This window comes from Lactuca saligna, chromosome 7 (genome assembly GCF_052625555.1).
Source record: "Lactuca saligna cultivar CGN05327 chromosome 7, ASM5262555v1, whole genome shotgun sequence".
Lineage (NCBI taxonomy): Eukaryota > Viridiplantae > Streptophyta > Magnoliopsida > Asterales > Asteraceae > Lactuca > Lactuca saligna.
In genome coordinates, this window is record NC_136423.1 from 4,766,361 (window position 1) to 4,773,919 (window position 7,559).

A 7,559-nucleotide genomic window follows, 5' to 3' on the forward strand; every position below is an offset into this window, starting at 1 on the left:
TGGACCAGACGTGCCGAGGCTTGGAGAGTGGACCAGGCCGACTGAAGGCCCGATGCGGGCGGACCATTCACATTGTAGACTCAGAGAGTGGACCAGGTGGGTTGAAGGCCCGATGCGGGTGGACCAACCCCACTGTAGACTCAAAGGACATGAGTAGACCTGGAGGATGGATCCGATGGATTGAAGGCCCGATACGGCGGACCAGTCACACAGTAGACCCGATATGTATGGCTGTTCTATGTTCTGTTATGTTATGTATGTTTTGTATGTTTTGGACCGGAATGTTGCAGCCTGAAAGGGAGTATGCGTGGTTGGTATCTTGGGGGTATCTCACTTAGCTTTCGGGCTTACAGTTGTGGTTTAATGTTTTTCAGGTTCTTCAGGAGACCGTGGCAAGGAGAAGGTGCGATCGTACCGCTCCTCATGATTTTGTAGCAATGTGATTCTGGGAATACTCTAATAATTTGTATTGAAAACCTTTTTGTAAACATTTTAATGAAAATCAGGTTGTTTTGAAAAATTTAAATTTGGTTGTATTTTCGGATGTTACAGTAGCCATGACTCTCAGTCTGAATATAATGAACTATCGCATTTCTCATCTTCGACTCCCCAACCAACATCCCATCCTGAGAATTATCATGAGAGCAGAGACCTCACTCCCATACTTGATATCCATCATGGACAATGAGAGCCATTGCCCCGATATACTCTTCCTGATCACCCAAAACTGTTGCTAACATATGCCTTACTATACTCAAATAGGGTATATCCTTGTCCTTGTCCATCTCAGGCCCCACTGATGACCCTCTCATGCTATAATATACCTTGCGGCAGACATACTGCCCAGATACTTTGGTGAAAAGATCGCAACCAATACTACCCTACAGGGTTTACCTCCAAGCTCAGAAACCGGATTTAAAATACCCATTATGCTTCTCGGAAGAAATGGAAATAGCGCAAATCTGGTCATAGAAAGTGACATCTCCAATATCGACTGATTCTCCACTTGGACCACAATTCTCCATAAAGCACCATCTTTACTCATCCTTGAGTCTTACGAATACAACTGGCATCTCACCAGTGAAGTCTTTCAGAAACTAACTCAGTTTCCTTCCTAAGGTATGCTCTATATGAGGCTTGGTCGACATGACCCTATGACCCCACTCTCTATCGCCTCAGATCTCAGCCTAAACAATCACAACGGTATAACCGGAAAAGGCATAAGCACTATCTGCTACGAATCATGATACTCATCCCATGTTATCTCCTCTCAATCTAACACAATCATGGTACCCAAACCATGTTTTCTCTTCTCAATCTGCTACTACTCATGGTACTCGAACCATGTTATCTCTTCTCAATCTGCTACTACTCATAGTACTCGAACCATGTTATCTCTTCTCAATTTGCTACTACTCATGGTACTTGAACCATGTTGTCTCTTCTTAATCTACTACTTAGAACCTCTGGAATTCTCCCTGTTTTGAGTATGGGTCCTCTGCTTTAAGTAGTATGGGCCCATACTACCTGCCACATCTAGCCTTACTTTCCACACGGATCATCCTAGATTTCCTATGTAGCTGCTCAACCTTCTTGATCACCAATCTCGTTACACATGCACGCCCTCCGGCGCATACTCTTCCCCAACAGCGTACTCATAGGACTCAAATTACTCACTAGGCTCCCCTAGTTTCTTACACTTCTCTGCCATCAGCTGCTGAAGAATTCCTTATGATGTCAGCCATCTACCTCCTGAATATCATCACATTCACTTGGTAGCTGACTCCCATCATCAAGAGTTCCACAAAGCACAAAGCAAACAACATTCGGGCATCGATTAACCTCCACCGGCACTAACACACCACTCGAGCACACAACTCCACTTGTTCTAATCACAACTCAAAAAGGTATCACAAAACTCAGGATATCTCACCTATCATGTTATCTAATTTCTCTTCTCATTAGACACCTCCAATGCTCATCTAGGTATCTCTCCAAGATTATCTCTCGACTCAGAACTCCATCTCTAAGTGATTCCTGCTAGATACTCTTACTCAGTACATACTCAAGGCACATAACAGACAACAACAACCCTTAGGCTAAGGCATAACAAATCTAGTAACTCTATCCCTCAAATATGAAATACCAAGCCTATCCTCTAGCATGCATAAATAATATCTCATAACATCTCATCAATATCTCATAAATTAAACAATCTAAGTATTTTGGGAAATCACCGTACGGGCTCTCGCTGATTGTACACACTACTCCTTCTCGTTTTTCTCATAGAAACTCTTACAAGTTTTAGGAAAATTGTTTCTCTTGAAATTTTTTCTCAAATCCTTAGATTGAGTCCAGACATACCTGAAGGTGTATCTGAATCCCTCAAAACAAGGCTCTGATACCAACTTGTAACACTGTAAATTTTTGAATAAAAATTTCATTTAAAATGATAATATTCTCATAACACATTTCACAAAAATCTCGTTTATTTAATCTACAAATCGAGACTCCATAACTGTATGAATAAAACCCAAAATACTCAAAACATATCTCTATCACTAGTGTGTATAATCAAGCTGGTGCCTTCCCGTGATCCTGAGAAAGCCTGAAACACATAACACACAACACGGTAAACATAAAGCTTAGTGAGTTCCCCAAAATACCACATACACATATTAGCCACTCGAGGTTATAACTCTATAAGACCCTCCGGTCTATATGTCTCAGTGGGATTCTCCAGTCCCATGGCTCGTTGGACCCTCTGGTCCAGTCTATAAAGCTCCGCATAGCATAAATCATAAAGAGAAAACGCACAACATGATTCACAAAACATAAGGTAGGATAACATAATACTCAATGTAAGCACATAAGACCCTCCGGTCACACATAAGTACCGCTCTAGGTAAAATATAGTGAGAAGACTCACCTCGAAGCAAACAAGTAGTTATCCTCATATTTGAATCTCCAACTAGCCACCGCCTAACACATAAGGTAAATATCTCTAATCAATACTCGAATTCTAAACTCTAAGTAAACCAAAGGTTAATATTTATTTCTCTCTCTCTCTCTCTCTCTAACTCTTGGAATGGATAAAAGACCATAGTCCATGTTTAACTCGACTCGCCGAGTGCATCTATGTGACTCGTCGAGTCTTCTTGCTACTACTATCATATCGCGAAGATCCACCTTGAATCGTCAAGTTGTCTCGTCAACTCGCATAGTCACCCATGTCCAGACTCATTAGGGAGGAACCCCATCCGACTCGTTGAGTCAGCTCATAAACTCGACGATCTTTCATTCGGACGTTTTCAAGCAGATCTATCACTCCAAACAATGGATCTAAACTCTCAGGTCTTGATTATCACGTAAAGCCATGAACTTTACGTCCATGCATGGCACTTAAATCTCAAAATGCCAAGAACATGTTCTTCAAAGGGTTTTTTTCTCAAAGGATCTATTATGACAGAATAAAGCAATGACCTTTGGACTCTAGGGACCTCACAAGGTCCAGATCTGAAGTCCTAGCTTCTAAATCAACCCAAAACGCTCAAGGTCCCAAATTTGGATGGAAAAGCCCTAACTTCTATGAGATTTACAAAATGAAATGAGAAAAGTGAGGAATTTTACCTTTCACAGAAGCCCCTTGGGTGCTATAGCTACGAATCAACAACCTCTTCCCGTCCTTGGCTTAGAAATCCTTTCTTCCTCTTCAAAAGATGCTTCAACACTCAAAAGATAGCTTAATATTCTTTCCTAGCTCAATGAACAATTAGGTTTTCTCTCAGAGAGGGTAGACAACTGATGAGCCACAAATGAGGCTATAAGTTCCCTTAAATAGTCCCCCGACCCGGGGATTTTGGGTTTCACCACTCAGCGTCTACTCGACGAGTCGACTCTTGGACACGTCGAGTAGACCACTAATCCCACGTGGTCAACTCGTCCATACTCGACGAGTTAGACTCACAAATCGTTGAGCCACTCAAATAATTCTCATAATAACACATAATTAATATACCTTGGATTCTGGATGTTACAAGAGTGTATGGCAGGAGGGACAGGCTCGCATCTGGTTGCGCTGGGCGTAGCCAAACGTACGCTCAACGTACGCGGACAGATCTCAAAACCATATATTTAATGTCTAAATCATTAATACAATTATTCCAAACTCATATTTAGCCCCTAAAGAACGTCCTAAACCATAAAGTCTCTAACTTTAAGCCTTTTCATGGCTAAAGACGACTTAACCTCAAAAACCCTAACTTCAACATCACCAAAAGCTCCAAAACACTTGCATGAGGGGAAATAGAAGGTCAAGCTAACATTTTTATGACTCACAACAACCTAAGACCTCTAAAAGGATAGCTTAAAAGCCCTGGAGTAGTCCATACTCACAATGATTAATGTTTTGGGAACAAATAAACATAAATCCATGTAAAAACAAGATCTAACAACATAAGTTCCAAGGTAAGAACTTTATACCTTCAGAAGATGCATAAGGATGTATAGATTTGGATCCAAAGACTTGTCAACACTACCAATTCTCGATTGATCATTCATTCACAACCAAGAGCACTACAAGGTCACTCTCAAGCTCTAAATCACACTCACAAGACTAGGGTTTCGTTCTAGGGTTTAAAGGGAATGGAAGCTGGATGAGAGGATGTCTAAGGAGGGATAAGGTGATTAAATAGGGGTCACAACCCTAAAATTTAGAGTTTAGGAACTGCACGAGTATGCTAGGTGTACCCATATGTACCCCCACCGTACTCTCTCCTCTGTCTTGACTCATCTTATGACTTACGCTCGACGTACAAGGCTAGTACGCCCAACATAAGTGGCTAAACTGCAAATTAAACAATATAAAGGGATGAAAATGAAAGTACCTGGAAACAGGTGTTACAACTAGGCTAAATACATAATATAATATACACTAATACACCCTCACATTTTGGGTGGGAGCACGAAAGTAAACTCTCAAACTGGATCGATAATCCGTGAAGAGTGAAGTCGGGAGGATCTTCGTGAACGTGTCTGCGTACTGATGACTGGAAGAGATGTGTACCCGAATTTCCCCAGTGGTGAATTTATCCCATACAAAATGTATATTTATCTCAATATGTTTAGTCTGTTGGTGTTGAATGAGATTGGTCGATAAGTAGACCGCATTGACGTTATCATAATATATGATTCTAGCTTTGGTCAGCGGGCGGTGGAGTTCCCGAAGAAGGTTGCAGAGCCAACATGTTTCGGCAACAACATTAGCAACACCCCTATATTTTGCTTCCGCGCTCGAGTGAGATACGGTAGCTTGGCGTTTGGAAGACCATGATATCAATTTGTCACTAATAGAACGACGTGAAGCAGGGCATCCCCACAATCTGCATCGGAGTAGGCAGTGAGGCTCATAGTGGAAGAGGGATGAATATGAAGGTCGTGGTCTAAAGTACCCTGAACATATCCTAAGATGCGTTTGAGCGCATAAAAGTTTGGCTCGCAGGGATCATGTATGTAAAGACAAATCTGTCGAACTGTAAATTTAATATCTAGGTGACTGAAAGTCAAGTACCAGAGTCCACCAACAAGATTGCAATATAACTTCGAGTCGTGAACTGGAGTACTAGTATAACCCAGTTTTGACTGGGTGTCAGCTGGGGTGCGACATGGATCACATGAAGACATGTAAGCTCGATCAAGAAATTCTAACGTATATTTGCGTTGAGATAGAAATAACCATGAATGTTCCTTTGTAGCTGAAATCCCTAGAAAATAGGACAAATCTCCTAGATTCTTCATGGCAAACTCGATGGAGAGTAAAGACATGATGCGGGAAATCACGGCAAACGAGGAAGCCGTAAGGATGATATCGTCAACATATAGAAGAAGAAAGGAAGTGAGAGAGTCGTTTTGGTATGAGAATAAGGAGGATTCAGATTTTCTTTGAAGAAATCCGATCCGGGTGATGAACTCGATGAACCTGTGAAACCAGGGTTGAGGGGATTGCTTCAAACTGTATAGTGATTTATATATGAGGCTAGCATAGTCGATGATTTGGATTATGGAATGAGTGGTAGGGAATGAGGTGGAAGGCGAGGCACCTGAAGGGGATGGCAGAGAGTCGGTAACCAGAGTTGTGTCGATTAACGGAGAGGAGTCATCCATGGGGGTGGTGATGAAATATTGAAGGATATGAGAAATGGTGATAGGAGATGGTTCGCCAAGGAAGGATTGGGAGGGAGGATGGCTAGGAGTGATAGAGAGAAAAAAGGAAGGAGGATTCGTCAAATGTGATGTAGCAAGAAATGATGATCTTGCGAGTAGCAAGATCAAGACATCGATATCTCTGGTGATCAGTAGGATAACTGAGAAACACACATAGGATGAAGCAAGGGGCAAGCTTATGGGGCGGTGTGATATATGGATAGCAAAGGCATTCAAACACACGAAGGTGGGAATCAGAAGGAGTTTTATGAAAGAGTCAGTGAACGAAGTTTCATTGTGAATAGATTTGAAATGTGGTAAGGTAAGATCCCTTTACAACTATGATACAATATTAGACTTAGAATAATTTCCCGTAATTGATATCTCATTCCATAAACATATATATATATATATATATATATATATATATATATATATATATATATATATATATATATATATATATATATATATATATATATATATATATATATATATATATATATATATATAGAGAGAGAGAGAGAGAGAGAGAGAGAGTGTGTGTGTGTAACCTAATGGCCTTACAACAAATACAATATATATGGGCTATCAATACGGTGGGCTAAATACATAATGTAATACTCCTTCTGTTCCAAAATTATTGTCTACATTTGATTTTTGAAATCTTTGTATGTCAATTTAGACCATAAATAAATGTATTTGTGTTATATAATTTTTGATGAAACTTATAACAATGAAAGTACATTTAAAAAAATGATATATTCATATATCTTGCTTAAAAAATTATATAACAAAAAGTAAATTATTTGAGGTCGAAGTTGAACAAAAAAAAAAAATCAAACGTGAACAATAATTTTGAGACGGAAGTAGTATACACTAATACTAATTTGTAAAATAGTTACCCAATGTACAATTTCAAGTAAAAGAGCATGGATTAGTTGTGCTCTATAGGGTGTTTGGGCATCCTTTATACTAGTTTGTTACAAATTTAGGTATATAGTGTTCTAGTTTTATAAAATTAGCCATTTGGGTGTTTTTGGGCATCCTTTATACTAGTTTGTTACAAATTTAGGTATATAGTGTTCTAGTTTTATAAAATTAGCCATTTGGTAATAGGCAGTTAATTTTGTTAATGTTAGGCTTAATTTTTTTAGAGTGTAACCTAATGGCCTTACAACAAATACAATATATATGGGCTATCAATACGGTGGGCTAAATACATAATGTAATATTCCTTCCATTCCAAAATTATTGTCTACATTTGACTTTAAAAGATTTAGAGTGTAACCTAATAGCCTTATAACAAATACAATATATATGGGCTATCAATACGGTGGGCTAAATACATAATGTAA

At 39.5% G+C, this 7,559-nt stretch overlaps 1 long non-coding RNA gene across 3 annotated transcripts; it reads right to left on the reverse strand.

Moving 5' to 3' along the window:
- Positions 1-270: 270 nt before the first annotated feature.
- LOC145004042 (uncharacterized) lies at positions 271-6,578 on the reverse strand. Of its 3 annotated transcripts, none has more exons than XR_013662251.1 (4): positions 4,949-6,578; positions 3,631-4,846; positions 2,930-2,982; positions 271-2,608 (listed from the first exon to the last, which is right to left on the reverse strand). It is a non-coding gene; the product is annotated as an uncharacterized LOC145004042 (long non-coding RNA). The 3 variants fall into 3 exon arrangements; XR_013662250.1 differs by having other exon boundaries at positions 3,631-3,756; positions 4,019-6,578; XR_013662249.1 differs by having other exon boundaries at positions 3,631-6,578.
- Between the last annotated feature and the right edge of the window lie 981 nt (positions 6,579-7,559).